The sequence below is a fragment of the Schistocerca gregaria genome, chromosome 3 (assembly GCF_023897955.1).
Source record: "Schistocerca gregaria isolate iqSchGreg1 chromosome 3, iqSchGreg1.2, whole genome shotgun sequence".
Classification (NCBI taxonomy): domain Eukaryota; kingdom Metazoa; phylum Arthropoda; class Insecta; order Orthoptera; family Acrididae; genus Schistocerca; species Schistocerca gregaria.
In genome coordinates, this window is record NC_064922.1 from 379386657 (window position 1) to 379403758 (window position 17102).

Genomic DNA, 17102 nt, shown 5'->3' on the forward strand with positions numbered 1-17102 from the left:
TGCCGCTGAGCCTAACCTTGTTTCCTGTCCATGGTCGAGATCTGAGTTTACGACAGCTTCAGTGGCGCGCGCACTGCATCGGCTATTCCTGTAACTGCCGTGTCTAATTCAAAATATATTTTCGCTTGTTAATGTCGTACGCGCTGACGTTATCTTTCTTTATATTTACAGCGTGTAAGCACGGAGGCTAACTATTAATTGAAATCTGCAAATAGCTTAGGTACCTGCAGTAGTTAATATTTTTGTCGACGCAGGATGGAATTAGAGGCTATAAAAACAACAGATGCGGAGTAGGTATTCCGGGGTACAGCACTATGATCGTGGAAAAGTAAAGATTTACGTAATTACAGATTTATATAGTTGCGTTGTTTCAACAACAGGCTTTTAGCACGGAAAATTAATACGGAAATAAAATAGGTTAAAAAAGTGCAAAATTACAACAAATGTAGAACAGTGTAACAAAGACACAAAGGTGAACGAATAAGCGTTGAAGTGACACAACTTCCCAGCGTATACGAACCACCTCCCATCCCCATATCTCTCTCTCTCTCTCTCTCTCTCTCTCTCTCTCTCTCTCTCTCTCTCTCTCTCTCTCTCTGTGTGTGTGTGTGTGTGTGTGTGTGTGTGTGTGTGTGTGTAAGATGCACATCACCTCCCACTCTTCTTCATCTTACCGTACAAGTACACTGGTCAGAAGATTGCAGAAGCAGATTTTGTAACTGGGTTGACTAGTGGCGTGCTTACGTGAGACACCGAAACAAGTCGTCCTCGCATACAGGAAAGACCGCATTCTCCTGGTTTCTTCCGCCTGCCAGCAATCGACTGACTGCAATGTTAACTCCTTGAAACAATTCCGAATTTCAGCGCGTATATTCCGCCGTCCAGACGCCTGTAGTGAATACGGCTTACGTAAGTGGGATTCGCTGTGTAGAAAGTACGTAAAAACATTATTAGTCTGATTGTATGCCAGACTTCAGGCACTTCCGGTCGTCATAACTCTTGTGCGGTTTTTTCGATGCACACAATCGTCCCCCAGAGGTTCTGGCTTCGCACTTCGTGCTCCTGCCAGTAAGCAAACTTATTTCCGTATCAGCAAACTCCAAATACATGTATGTGCTGCTGGAAAAAGTGGTCTATACTATTTATCGGAAAGTTATCGCTCTTTCTGGACCTGTCAGTGATGTTATTGTAATATCTTGCTCGGCACATCGATACTGTGTTCACATAACTCTGTGAAACTCTAAGTTAATATGTATACTATAATCAGTTGTGTCTTAACTAGACTCACTCAGCGTCCAACAAACTATCACTTCCCTAAACTCAAGAATTAGCCTCAGACAGATCTGAGGAAACTACTCGTCGCCATCATATGAGCTACTGCATCCCCTTCAGGACAGTTTTCCGCCATTATGAGGGAAAAAAGTAGTTCTAACTTTCAGTTTCTTTTTTGGTGTTCAAAATAATATCTTACTGAACTACGCAATCTTTCCATTAGTTCCTCTCTACCTCGCTGGTGGCAGAGAGGGCGAATAAAAATTTAGAAGAAAAAGGGTCTTGTACATGTGAACAGCAAAGATGTAGTAGTCTGTCTTCGTGGAACGGTCGATATGTCCCGATGGGAAACCCGACTAACGTCGGAGGGCAGTTCGGTAATGATTCTTACCATGGTGGTATGGCGTATCGAACTAATTTCATCGGATCCATTGTGTTATTCAGCTCTTGTCGACTCACCTGTTGATGCTGTAACATTTGAGCAACTTGTAGGCACACACTAGTATCCATTTGCAGCTGTCTTTTTATTGTGTTGGTTGCAGAGATGCGATACGGAGGAAAGAGCTTGGTGTGTCTTCTATTTACGAAGCTCTCTTACGCCGTCGTTTGACAACAGAGTTTTGGCGTGGGTATGGATCGCTTCAGGCGTCAATGCAAAAGCGAGAAAAGAACAGCCTATCTCACTGACCGAGATGTTATGGCTGATAACAAAGACCTATTCTTTTTAGGTTTTTTCTTTTTTAATTTACTTGTTTTTCAACGGAAAATTTGTACTGTGAAGTAGCGTCCACAATCCTTCATTTTCAGCTAAAATTCCCATGCTGAGCACACAAGTCGATCATAGGCAAACGTATTGTGTAATCGTACGTAGAATTCTGAAACCGTTGACACAACGAGCACAGTGCGTGGTTAAAAGCTTCTTGTGAGGAGAATAAGCTTTTGTGCGCTAATAAAAGAGTGACGTGGTAGCTGGATTGATTTGTGTAGGTTTGTTAGTATCTTAGGCAGTTCTCCACCTATGGGAAAAATCGTATTTGAAAGTAAGTCACCAAAATTGTCTTTAAATCAGTGATAAAACAGTGAGGTTTTTATTTTTTTAATTTTAAGATCGTGTTTCAGATCTCATACCTCGCTAACGACAGGGCATTATGCATTTGAACGATAATGCAGACTTCAACCAAAAATAGACTGCTTTCCGCAATGGAAAGGCCACAATTTCCAACAGGTGCCTACAATTTGATTATAATGCTCATTGATAGTTATTTATTGGAAACTAAAATATCCATTACGCAGATATGCTACATTTTCATCCACTCACTCTTACAATGTGATTCTGAAATAGCATATTTCAGGTTTACGTTAGTAGCGTGTTTAACGTCCATTTTTTGGATCCGATTTCCCGGAGGTTACAGAAGGCCTGTTCTCATCGTCTCCTCATCTAGACGTTTAGTCTAACACGTAAGTATAGTTTGAGAGTCGAATCCCAGATTCTGCTAATTCCATTCGCAAACTTACATTTCCAAAAACAGCTACTGCCATCCTGTATATACCGGACAATGACCTATGTGGAGCAGTTCGAGGTAATCCAGGTCATACATCTTTCGCTGGGGAAAACACTTTTCTTCAAATGTATGAGCATCATTTATGTCGATTTTGCTTGAGCTAAAGAAAGCTCTTAGGAAATAATGACTTTAGGGACTTGTATAAGTGGAATCTGTTGATTCGTGGAACTTAATGTTGCGTCAGGTTGAAACTATGTAAAATAATTCCAGTTAGTTCTAATCCACAAACAATGTTCAACCTTGCGAACATTCGCTATTCTTTAAGAAATTTCTTACCTGTAATTTTGATGGCAAATATAAGCGTAACACAACTCTGAAAAAGTCCCTAGGAAAATATTCAGTCACCAACCTTATTTTTTTTAATTCGTTTGTACACGGACAACAGTTGATAACGTTAGTTAAACAGTTAAAGGGTACAACTGTTCTTACAACCGATAACCAATTTTTTTCATGGATGCAGTTCACCCGCTGCCACGTATAGGTAGTGTAATACAAAACAAGTCGCTAATTTGATTCATTACACTTCCTGTCGCTGCAGGTAGCTCGACTTGTATCTTTCATCTTTCCTTTTTTTTCCTGACCCTCGCTAACCTTCCCGAACCCACTCAACTAGGTCAGACGCAACTCCTGAAGTCGCCCTGGAGATACATCGCTGACGTGGTAGTTGCTTTTGCAACCTTTACGCAATTTGTATAAGAGAGGGCGAGCTGAGAGGTTATCAGTATCAGAATGGAGTTTAATCATGTGTTGAGACAGCTGTGGAAGTTCGTGTCATAAGTCGTGCCTCCTACGGACTGGTATCGAACGACAGCAAAATTACTTGGTATCAATCGAGCCACATGTTTTCTTCGTAGATAAGTCCTTAGGAGGCATGGAGAGATAATGATTACGAGACGATGCACTTGTCGCATCAGGAATGACAAATAACTCTTCTCCACACGGCAAACAGAGCAGAGCTTGAACAACTGAAAGTGATATTTCTTACAGAGAGGAAAGTTTTATACCGTTGTTTCTTGTGCTTTCTTAAACGGTATCGCGAGTTTAAAAATCTGTAGCAAATGTTGGAGCAGAGGAGCTGCCAGGTGTTACCTCTCACTTAACGTCATTAATTGCAGCAGATTATTTCGTGGCAATGACACGATTTGTTCACAGAATGCTCACATTCGGTCTCCCGCGTCAGTTTTCCCCCCGAACAGCTAATGAGCCGTTAGAAAGCGTCCTTAAGAAGCGAAAATACCAAGAGCAAGAAAATCATAAATTACTTTCAGTAATAACAAAACATTTTATACTTAAAAAGTTGTATTCTGCCCGAAGCAGCAAATACCGACTGTTTCAGTTTTCATTTGCACCGAATGCCCGACTAAATTCTGTCTTTCACTCCACAGCACACCACACAATGCTGCTCTCATGGGCAGGTGCTCAAATTTGTTAGACCAAGCTATAGATTTTTGATTGCTATTATGAATAACAGCTTAACGCAGGTGCGTACATCCGATTGTTGTATCGACTAAACATCTGAGTCGAAATCGATGAGTCCCGCGAGTTAGATCGACCAAGCTGTTTACTTGGACGGATGTGCATTCTGTCAAACTTGTACAGATATTACCTAAAATGAATTCATGTGCTATGCCTTGCTATGCCTTACAGATCTGTATCACCATCGTTACTTTAAAGTAAATAAAAATATTTTCAATAATTATCAGTTGCTTTAGTTACCTCAACACATTAAAAATGTTGATCCCCAAAATATTATCACTTTAAGTGAAGGATCGAAAATCGTGACATAGGTTATTTTCAAAACTTTCAATAAAAAAAATATTGTCGGTGATAAGCGCCACTATTCTGACAGTTTCAATAAAGAATGTGACGTTCCGTTCTGGTTGTTAAAACGCATCTGAACGATCGCGTATATATTGTATGTGCTCGTCATTACATGGTCATCTACGTATTCGGCCGATAGTTTTACAACTCTTCGGTCGTAGTCCAGTCGAAAGACAGTCGATGTGGTTTTTATGGTATCTGCATACGTCGAGTAACTATCGCTTTAACTGTATGCTCTCCACCACAGTGTCCTATCATCCTTTTTCTAACGCGCAAGTAAATAGTTATTCGACTGAAGTTGTAAGCGTGCGCTTAGTTTTCGACAATTTACCTTCGTTGGGAGTTTGTAAGCCTCGACATGCAAGAACAGCAATACGGCACCGCAAACATTACAGGCTTAGAGGCGGCTTGGCAAACTGACACGTATGGTATAAGGTGAAAAGAAGAAGGCAGCCATTGGGTTACGTCACGTCAGAAAACAAGCTCCAAAAATGAGACCTTTTACCCCAAGGTATTATTATCGTTTTGGCACACCTGTATAAGGGTGGTCAAAAACAGTCTGGAAAGTTAAGTATGTCGCAGGATAGGTTGTGCTGAGAAATAACTGTTGAGAAAAAAAAATTGATACATTGTATCGTTTCTGAGAGAATTAGCAGCGATGTTCACCAATCAGGCCGTCGCGCGCGGTCTCTACTTGTTCTCATAGCATAGATGACAGCGCGCGAGACTGTTCAGCCTTTGGACCGTGTTCTATTCTTACTACTCTATGTCCAATTTTTGTATCGGTCTCTTGTTCAGTTTTAGGAAACAAAACAAAGAATACCTTTGGAGGCACAATCTCTAGCGGGCCGCTTGAATTTGCTGCTGTAACGGACTGATTGGCTAACTCCAATGCCAATTAACTCGGAAACGGCGCAACATATCGAATTTTTTTTTCCGTAGCAATTATTTCTGAGCAAAACCTACCCCGCAAGACCGTTACAATCTTTTCAGAAGTTCCTGACCATCCTCGATAAGCTACCATGCATAGTTACCGGACGCACGGGTTTAGCCGGACATGTTTGGCTTTTTACCCCCGTGCCCGGCCAGTTACATAGCACTCTGGCCCGTCCGGCTTTTGTTACGCTTTTTAGCGAAGAGTAGAGAACAAACTATTAAGGCTTATTCCTACCTAATGAGGTAAGCACGAGAAATAAATATGCAGAGAAATAATGAGTTAACCTTCAGGATGTATTCATATACCATCCGTTGTTTTTTCTAGAATAACTATGAAGTTGAATCACAGTGAATTCTTTGATCAGTGGCAAAATTTCACGAATTCATGGACAAAGAAAACAAAAATAGACGACATTGCCTTTAAAAAGCTTTTGGCTCACGAACAGTGGGCAGCATATTTGAAATCGCGTAATTATGAAATGAATTTTATTCGAAATTATTGAAATTGGCAGAGAATTAATTTGCAATTCCAGGCCATTTACGCCGATGTCGAAAGGGTGCTCTCTTTCATAAACGTCCGTGGATAAAGGACTGCGGTAAAGTGCTGCTGCGTGATTTTAAATTACCCTGTGAAGAGCTCCACGAAATAATTTCCAAGAAAAATAACGTTCCTGATGAAAATTGTTTCAGATGAGAAATATTGATACTTAATTGCAGATGATTTGTTATTTCTTTATAGACGTAATAGAAATGACCGAAGTTACTGAATATTTTTTCGTTTTCCGTACCAGAAGAAAATTATTTCTTTTGTTTAATGAAAATTTTTTAGTTTATTTCAGCGTGAGATTATGTTAGGAAGACAACGTAGTTGCTATCATAACTAACAAATTATAAGTTCGTTTACCGATTTTTCTTAGTTTAAGCGCTTTAAAGGCTCAATGAACTTAGGGCACTGTTTCCAAACCAGCCCCCTCGAACAAAAAATTTAGTGTAATTGGTTATTAATAAAAGATTGAAAATACCCAAATGACTATTTCTGTTTAAAATTGGTAGCCCGGCTGAACATAGCGCGGAGTCCGGCTTCTCTGCTTTTGGACCTGGCAGCCCTAACCACGCAGGTGCTTACCTCGCAGTGCACGTGTCCTGTACAAAGAACGGAGCTGGTGAGCCAGTCGGGCTGAGCCTCGCAGAAGACGGCGGCCCGTGACGTGAAGTGCGCGCGATCCCACCCTCCCCTCCCCCTCCCACCCCGGCACTGCCCTCCCTCCCCCGTCGTGTTTTGCGAAGCGCGACGTGCTCCCTGGGCCAGTACGGACAGTGCTACGAGCGCTGCGCCGGCTTCGCAGCCAGGGACCGACGATCGCAACAGGTAGCAGCTTGCCACTCTCACACTCTTTGCTCTCTTCCCTTTAAATTTTTGTCACATTTACAGCTAATAATATCCCCGCTGTGATCTTCCGGTAGTTTTTTCGGATTCTGAGATTAAATGTTACAAAACTGCGTCTCGGTTGCAATTCGATCTGTGGCCTGTGGCTCGTGATGTCGCTAGCGACAAAGTTGGCTTCGTACTAACTCACGACCAGATATACAGGTTCGAATCCTAATGACATGCAGCATTTTCGTCGTCCTTATGCAACGAGCACTGCGGAGCAACTGCGACCCTTGAGTTTGCAAGCTAGCTCTCGTCTGAAGGTGCAATAACACTGCTGACAATGACTGGACTGAACTCGGTTTCATACGGTAAGCTAGACTACCCACGTGCCGCCTTTCGGTTGTTGGCTTTATATCGCTCCTCCACGTTGTCAAGCATCGGTCGTTAACACCTGAGCATGACATGTAATTATCACAGACGACTGGTAATCCAACTGAAATATAAATGCAACGCTTCCGAAAAAGTGATGTCGAAAAATCTCTTATCGTTCTCACATTTTTGGTGACAAAAGTGTGAAACTTGCTGTACTTATTTAAATGCCTAACTATTCTGCCAAGCAAATAGTCTTAAATATTGCAGGGTAACACTTACCATCGACATTCTAACTTACGTTCTGGGGCCCGACAAAATCTATAACGGTGGTACTGCCAGTCTAGTGATTTTTCTATATTATTCCCTTTCTCCACGTATAGTTGTACGAAACTGAACAGCTTCCTTGTTGACTCCCTGAGACTCCCACTAAGGAAAGGGATCGTAGAAAAATGTACCACCAGGTAGTTCAGAACAGAAATTATATTTATTTCGAACTATCAAAGTGATACATTGACGAATGGTAAGCCAGGACTCTTAGGCGCCGCTAGGCTCTTCAGTCTGGAACCGCGCGACCTTTACGGTCGCAGGTTCGAATCCTGCTTCGGGCATGGATGTGTGTGCTGTCCTTAGGTTAGTTTTAAGTAGTTCTAAGGTATTAGGGACTGTTGACCTACGATGTTAAGTCCCATAGTGCTCAAAGGCACTTTTTTGGCTGTTAGGCATTCTCCTTACGACACGCAGACATTGACCATGTAATGTCGGTAACAGGTGTACACAATGTTGAGAATATTTATTATTATCCGGTGTGATGTGCAAAATAGGTAGGTGCATCTCGGAAAACAGTAAAATATTCAGAAGAAAACCATTCATAACGAAATCATTATTATGGAGGGGTACACATTTTATCGCTGATATCTGAAATCTGTGTCAACAAACAATCGTTTGCGCATGTCAGCGCGAGAAGAAAAAAAAAACTGAGACTCATCTGGGTCTATGGAATGTGTCTCGCTTTCCCTAGTTTGCAACAAATCCCTACGCTTTATAATGCAGAAAGAAGTTCGTACACCTCCGTAAAGAATTATCGTCCTGCGAACACGGTGACTGACTTTTCAAACCTTATACCTAACGGTCGAACAAGTCTTTTTTTCATTACTGCCACGATTGCAAGCATCGCATTTCGAAAACGTGGAAACATGCAATTCGAAGGAATTACTGGAAAACTAAGACGTTGATTAATTTAGTTGTCTTTACAAAAATATGGCTTAAGATATTTAAAAAATATACTTTTCGTTATTAAAGTTAAAACAGATTGTGAATGAATTATTCAGTATTGAGATGACTACATGTCTGAAAAGTATTCTCCAGAAGGTTCCCAGTGCGATAAATCAATAGCTGGATGATTTCTGAATTTGCCATCATTCAGTTTCGGGCATGTTTTATTGAAAAACTCTTCCTTACAAGTTGACAATAACAGGTTTTCAATCAAGTAAACAAGCTACGTGATTTGTTGATAAGACGCTGCGGGCTTTTCGTAAAGAACTGCCTAAACGAAAATGTCTAATCTTTCTTAAACCGGAGATAGAAGCAGAAGACTCGTGGGGAAAATGTTCCACAAAAGGTATTGTGCCGCGCGGAGTAGCCTTTAGTTTCAGTTAGATTAAGTAGTGTGTAAGCTTAGGGACCGTCATAGTCCTGAGACCTTTTGTCATTCCGCGCCTTGAATTATCATCTTGCGTGAGAATCGCACAGTATATCACCCTGTCACCGCAACTTCTTTTTATCCAGAATCCTGTGATCGCTCTCAGCATATAATTTTAGGCATATTGTCCTAGGAACTGACTATTCAAAGAGATTAAGAGTAGCGCATAAATGGTTATATTTATTTGTAGTTTGGTCGCTTATTAGTTTACGATAAGAAAATTAAACACAAGTTGCCAAACGACGAAGGAACTGCAGTTTCTCATTTTTCATCCGCTATACTCAGAATTTACATAAGAGTCAAATTGCAAACTGCTTTCACCCATTAGTATCGAATATTATCTAATGAAAGTGAATGCCCAAATAGCTTCGGGGGATGTCCAGAAGTTTTCAGAATTGACAGTACGACTACGTGGGCTTTGGTGACAGATCCGAGGCGAGGAAACGCACATTGGCGAGCACTAGTATCGAGGATCGAAGACGTTCGCCACGCTGCTACGCTCTTCACGTCACACTCTGACGGCGCAGAATTGTATAGGCGACTTTGATACGTGAGAAGCGGCGTTGTCTCGAACACGTCTCCTGCGCATGGTCCCTACCCAGTGCCTTGCCCTCACTGTGACAGGAATCGCCTCTTGCGTCTGCGCGCTTCGTTCTGATTTCAGTGTTCAAACATGTCACGTTGTCGTCGCAGCACGATCCCATACCGACCAGACGCGGTCGCCTTTCTTTACGTTTGACCACTTCAGAAGAGCAACACTATGTAGATTTTTGACGCGTGTTTCCTAACAGGGTTGTGATGCAGAATGTGGAAGAGACGGTCGTCCATGTTGATTACCAACTACATAATATCAGCGCATTACTGACTGCTTTGTCCTTGCCGAGGCAGCATTGACCCATTCAAGACAGGGATTCCTATTTCACGTGACTGAAAGGCTCCTGGGAATGTTTGGCTGTAACACTCTTTGGCTACTAATTGCGAATAAAGAAGTTTGAAACTGACAAGCAAGTCGGAAAAATAGTATATTTTAATTTTAAACAATATCAGTAGGGAGGCAGTAACTGACAAGAGTCTGTGATACGGTTGTAGACTACCCCGATCTTCCATTAAATTTCGGACATGCAACTGCACAAATAAATTTATTCCACTGGTATTTCGGACACGTGTGGTGCGGCCATCCTCGGACTAAGTCGTCAATGTTGGATTACTAACTACCTCATTACTTACTACATTGTAACTCTTGCAACTTACTCTGAGGATGGCAGGACGATACGCGGCAGAAATGCAGTAGAAGAAAAAACTATTTGCGCGGCTGCATGCCCGAAATTTAATGGACTATACATTACGCCGCAAAAAGTTGAAAATGCATGCCCCGATCCTATCTATACACTGAGCAAACTGTAAAGGAAGCCAGGAGAAATTTGGGAAAGGAAATTAAAGTTCCGGAGGAAGACATTAAAATAGTAATGTTTACGGAGAACAGTGTAATTCTGCCAGGGACGACAAAGGAATTGGAACTGCAGTTCAGTCGAATGCAACGTATCTCGAAAAAGAGATTATAAGATGAACGACGACAAAGGTAAAACAAGGGTAACAGACTGCATTCGAATTAAATCGGGCGATGCTGAGGGAATTATATTAGGAAATAGGTAACTAAAAGCAGTTAATGAGTTGCTGCTATTTGCGCATTAAAATGACAGTGGCCGAAGTTGAGAAAATATAAAATGATGATTGACAGTAGTAAGAAAACCGTTTCTGTAGGAGAGAAAATTGTTTACATCGAATATATATTTAGGAAGTATAGTCTCAGGGTATTTATCTGGAGTGCAGTCTTGCACGGAAGTAAACATGAACGATAACCAGTTCAGACAAGAACCGAATAAAAGCTTTTCAAAATTGACGTTGCGGGAGAGTGCTGAGGATTAAATGGTTAGACTGGATATCTAATGAGGAAGTACTGAATCGGTTTGGGGGGAAACAGAAATTCGTGGAACAACTTCAGTAATAGAAGGAATCGCTTGATAGGACAATCCTGAGGGAGACCGAGGCTGGTCCGATGTTGGTCACAGTATTCAGGAGAGATGACGGGCGGCTTGCACAGGGCAGTTTAAAGTGGATACCGACAGACCACAACAATAAGCCACATCTACTTTTCCGGGCCGAGCACTAAACAAATTTAAATCCGCATTGAACGAATGTTGCCGAATGGTGAGGACCACATTTCTTTTACAGCGAAGTTCCAGCTGCACATCGTTCGTTATGCTTATAAAAGATGCTCGAAACATGAGAAAAAAGCTCTGTCTGCCAGCCATGGTACGGGGAAGATATCTTGCGAAAACTGATAGCCGATAGGAGTATTTGGAACTTTACTAGCTTCCCAACCAGCCCCCCCCCCCCCCCCCAATCTCCACCCACACCCCCTCTTTCCGTATTTCACATCCAGTGAGCGCACTCATCGTTTTATTTGCCAAAAAGCTGACTTTTGTATTTTTCTTCAGTCGTAGTGCCGTGTCTAGTGATAAATCACAGTGAACACACTTAACTTTTAGCATGTTTTACAGAAAACCTCATGTTTTCAAACCTGACAGTGTAGATAGAGGCAAAAAACCTTAGAATACTTATTGCAACATTTACCGAATCACATGAGCTGCTGATCAGCTCATTTTCCGTAGCGTCTCTCTGACCTGTATTAACACCATTCTCTGTTATAGGATCTGGGTAGAAGGCGGCGTACACAGGAAGAGCTTCATTGGGGTTTCGGAGCTTTGCCTCTCCCTTCCACATATGCGTCTCACGAACGTTTTTTTCCGATGTTTCCTTTCGACGATCGTTTGCAGTGTGGTTACCAGTTTTAAATGTATCGCATACTGGGCAAGGGGCTTTTTTTGTATAGAAAGAGATTAAAATAATCATTAAAACGTTGTCCTTAGACCCATTCCTTAATGGGCTACACTTCTCTTTCCTAGCGAAACTCCTAAAATACAGGTAACTACAATATGAAGCAATATGCTGAAATTACCCACATATCTCGTTAACTGCAGAAAACAAGTTTTATCTCAAGGCTTGAAATATGCAAATATGTAACACACTGTGTCTTTTTACTTACTTATACCGTCTCCAAACTTACTGTAGTTGTGAAATTCCAAATAACAGTCCGTCACACTCAACACACGATGGGCATGGCCCATACCGAACAGATATCTCACTTATTAGAAGTACACAAATCTGTTAACAGATGGTGGGGAAATACACACATCAGGATATGGTGCGTTTTCCCCTGAGGTATCAAATGGTTCAAGTGGCTCTGAGCACTATGGGACTTAACATCTGAGGTCATTAATCCCCTAAAACTTAGAACTGCTTAGTCCTAACTAACCTAAGGACATCACACACATCCATGCCCGAGGCAGGATTCGAACCTGGGACCGTAGCGGTTGCGCGGTTTTGAGACTGAAGCGCCTAGAACCTCGCGGCCACACCGGCCGGCCCCTGAGGTATCATTGTCTCGACTACAATAAGCAACGGCTAACTCAAAAATAGCGATATTAGACCTGGGCCTCTTGTTCACTCAAGCGTCCAAATGGGAAGCTCCAATGGGAATTTGGAAACGAGCAGAAAAAAAGATTATCATAGAACTTACTAAATGGCTAGCTTCAGATATCCGAGGGAAATGATGGTATTTGAACACTACAAGCGCTTTTTTATTTTACGTTCTTAGAAAACAATTTGAGCTAGTGGTGCAGGGAACATACGGTGTAGTCACGGCGTTGGGAATCGCGCGTCAAGTAAACATTTCGGATTTACTCATTCGGCGCTTGCAATATGGTAAGCACGGAGACCGACAATCCTCTTGCAGGAGTTAAGATGAATTTTAATGCGCGCACATTTAGATGCTGGGACGCCGCCCCCCCCCCCCCCCCCCCCCCCCTCCTCAGAAATCCTCCGCGGGAGTCCACAATAACGTTGGCGCGGCATGACCTTGGCCAGCATGTCCAGCGTTCCTACAGTTAGCGGAGTGCGTCTAATGCGGCGGCGACCAGCCTAGGCCATGCGTTTGCCCATTGTGTGCAGATAGCCCTGCCCGCTTTCTGCAGCAGCGCCTCCAAACAAAACCGCCTCTCTACCTCCGGATACTGAGCCTTCACATCCTACCTCAACCATCTTGTAAAAAAAAAAAACTATGTTCGAGCTAACCTGTTTAATTATTTCTGGGGGCTACCTAAGCTCGCGGAGATGGAGGTGCACGTAGTACGAAGCTTGTGATGTAATGGAAGTTTATTTAAAAATATATTGTGTACAAGAAGTAACAGACCGGCCCACGGGAAGATATTGTGAAACCTATTACAGTACTGCACAGAAAGCTTTCACAGTTACAGGACGCTGACAGAGCTAACAGTCGGGTGTAATTCTGGAGCGTCAAACTGAAATGTCCCGCTAAGTGGCTCCATGAAGTTATTCGATGATAAGCTAAGGTCGCTAACCATGATTTCGTCAGTCATATTGTTCATACCACAATACTTCCCGCTAATTTCTCACTGAGAACTCTCCCAGCTATACTGTCTACAACGTCTCCGCGAAATTTCTGCAAATGGCTGCAGCGAAATTCTTGGATAGGCACTCGGTGGAGCACCGTAGATTGCGGAGCTGTGCTGTCACGTGATACGTCAGGTGAGTCAAGCCGTGACGTCACGCTCACACCACCGGCCGCAAACCGGTATACGTTAGCCTCGTCTCCTGTAACTACAGAGTTGCACATGACCTCCCACGCTTGTGTACAGGAACTGGCAGTGTAATCCTAAGGATTAGCGCGATGAGAATATGGTTAGAGTCTCAACAGTTCAACGAAAAGCTTTGTACCACAGCAAGTACTTTACATGAACATAGTGGCTGCGAAAGCGTGTGCGCTCACATTTCTCTCTCTCTCTCTCTCTCTCTCTCTCTCTCTCTCTCTCTCTTTAGCTCCATCTCCATCTCGATTTTTCCCGTGACACACTCGGTTGTATTCCATTCCTGTAATGTGCACCACGCATCGAACCATAGTGTCCATTGAGAAACTGCTGTTTTCTTTCCCACCCGTGTCCGCACTAACTGAAGTAAATTAGTGATGGCACGAACGGGGAAGAGCAGTCCCTCCATGGGCACAATGGTTTGACATTTGGTGTTCATTACAGGAATGTAGTCGAGTGTGTGAGCGAAGAAAAAAAGCTAGATAGAGAGCGAGAGAGAGCTCAAATGCAGCAGACGTCACATCGGACATTCATAGCGAAAACCAGAGCATTCACAATACATGGCAGTATGAATACTGCTCACAATCAGATACTAGCTGAACAGGCTTATATATGAGACTCCCTTTTTTTTTTTTAGGAAATTTCTTATTGTACAAATCTATACAAATGAGAGGTCCAGAAAATAATATAACTGCTCACAATCGAAATAAAACCCCACAGGCAAAAATATGATTTCCACGATAAACTTTCTTATGATAAGACCAAATTACAGTAGCGTCTTCTCCGAAAGGTTTGAGGTGACGTAACATTCCCCTGCTGTCGAATTTTTGTAGCTGATGTCCACCATAAGATCTCAAAAGTGTGATGCATTTGTTACGACGTGGTATTCATGCAATGTAGAGTAGAGTTCAGATACCCGAACCGCCATTCTCTTTTATGTTTCCGAGGATCCCCAAACTCCTAATGCGGATGCCAGAATCATTTCTTCAAGATGACTATGGCCGCCGACGTTCACCACACTTATTCGTATGAACTCTGATGACTGCTGTTGACAATACGTTAAAAATATAACCTCGGTTCCCTTAAAAGTGTCAGTCTTCTTCGGTGCCCATAAATACAAAAGTTCGACTGACGATCACATTGGCATCATCAGCTGAATAATCAGCGCATCCAGTTATAGCAACGTGCCGTTCGAGAATTTTCCTGCCCATTGACGCAGAGGTTCTACCTACCATGCGCCACATAATTATTCTCTCATCACGACGGGAGGTACTAAAGTGTCAAGACTATTTGTTTTGAAGTGAGATGTCCTCTAGGTGTCGATGCTTTGCTTCGTTGCAGTTGAGACAGTTGCGATAGCAGAGAGCTGTGAAAAGACACTATTAAGTGTGAAGTAACTAACTCCATAATCTACGTACCAGTCACCTTTTACGTTGGTCTGTAATAAATGTGGAAACTAAGGAATTTTGCCTGTGGCGTTTTATTTTGACTGGACCTCTCATTCTTATATATTTGTACGATAACATCATCATAGAAAGAGCGGATGGTATTCTAGCAGAAGAACCACAGGAGGTTTTGAACAGACGGCAAGAATATATTGAATGTCTGTATAAGGGGGATAAAATGCAAAGCGAAATTAAGGTTGAAGAGGGGCAATGTGTGCTGGAAGATGGAAAGGGATTTACCATCTTGGAAGCAGAAGCAGAAGTAGAAAAGGCGCTGAAGGAGATGAAGAAGAGGAAGGCATGTGGAATAGATGATTTGCCAGCAGAACTGTTGGAGTCTGGGAAACAAGGCAAGAAAAGAAATATTTTGCCTCTGTAACGAGATATATGACAAAGGGGAATGGCCTGAGGACTTCGCTGCAACAGTTATGATACCAATAGAGAAAAAGAGACACACTAAAAATTTGAAGAGCACCGGACCATCAGTCTAATTTCACATGCAGCTAAAGTCTTGCTGAGAGTGTCGAATAGAAGGTTGTATGGCAAGCTGGATAAAGGGATTGCAGAGGAGCAGTTCGGATTTAGAAGAGGAAAAGGAACAAGAGAAGCTATTGGCCTGCTAAGAACTATAGGGGGAAAATATATGTTTTTATAGATTTAGAAACGGCTTTTGACTGAGTTCAGTGGAACAAGTTGATGGATATCTTGAAGAGGAAAGGCGTAGATTGGAAAGAGACGACTGATACAGAATCTACATTTACACCAGAAAGTAAGAATAAGAATAAGGATTGGAAATGAAATTTATGGAGGAAGCAGCATTGGACGAGATGTTAGACAAGGTTGTTGCCTTTCCCCACTGATGTTTGACGTATACCTTGAAGAGATTATTGCGAAAAGCTTAGATTGGAAAAGAGGACTATGTATTGGTGGAAAGAGAGTAGAAGGTATAAGATTTGCTGATGACATGGTATTAGTGGACAGTGAATAACATGCTCAAAGATCTGAATGAAGCTTGTGTGGAATATGAGAAGCAAATAAACACAGCAAAAACAGAGTATGGTCATCAGTACAAGACGCAGACTGTCCAATATTAAAATAGGACAATCTACCATTAGCCAAGTAAGTGAATTTAAATACCTCAGAAGACTTGAGATGTCACCAGGAGGTGAAAACTCGAATTGCCATAGCGAAGGAGGCATTCAACAGAAAGAAGAGACTCTTATGTGGCAAATTCGATAAAGGACTAAGGAAAAGGCTTGGCAAATGTTTTATCTAAAGTGGGGCACTATATGGGACAGAAACACGGACACTGAGACGAGAGGATGAAAAAAGGTTAGAAGCATTTGAGAGGTGGATGTGGAGGAGAATGCAGAGAATACGCTGGATGGAAAGAGTGAATAATGAGAGTATTGGAAAGGATTGGTGAGAGATGACGTCTGCTGAAGGTTGTAAGAGAAAGGAAAAAGAACTGGTTGGGACATTCATTGAGAAGGGAGTGCTTGCTAGTAGATGCGTTGGAAGGATTGGTTTGTGGTAGAAACTGAGGGGAAGAAGGAGATACAAGATGATAGACGACATAAAGGGAAGAGGAAATTATGCAGACCTGAAGAGGATGGCAGAAGATCGGACAGCCTGGAGAACTACCATGTGAAAACCTGCCTTTAGGCAGAACACTGATGATGTACAATAACAATTATTCAAAAATAAAAATAGTTCTGTGTTCTATAAACCGGTTCAGCTGTTATCTGATCGTGAACAGTACGTCCGGTTTTCGACGCACTGCTGAAGACACGAGCTTCCGGATAAGCATTAATTTCTGACGAACGTTTTTGTGTGCGGCATAAATTATCTAAACACATTGAGAACAGCAAAGAGCGGATAGAACAATGTCGTTCA

The 17102-nt window shown here is 42.2% G+C and overlaps 1 protein-coding gene across 3 annotated transcripts in view; it reads left to right on the forward strand.

Annotated features, from left to right (window-relative positions):
* Positions 1–17102, forward strand: part of LOC126356371 (fatty acid synthase) — a 79002-nt gene that overhangs the window by 31869 nt on the left and 30031 nt on the right. The window contains exon 1 of one of the 3 annotated variants that reach the window (XM_050007366.1): positions 6881–6960. The exons of 1 other annotated variant lie outside the window; for it this stretch is intronic. The gene's annotated coding sequence lies outside the window, so the exon portion shown is untranslated. Of the gene's footprint in view, positions 1–6880; positions 6961–17102 lie in introns of those variants that run through there. One more of the 3 variants, XM_050007362.1, reaches the window with a different exon arrangement.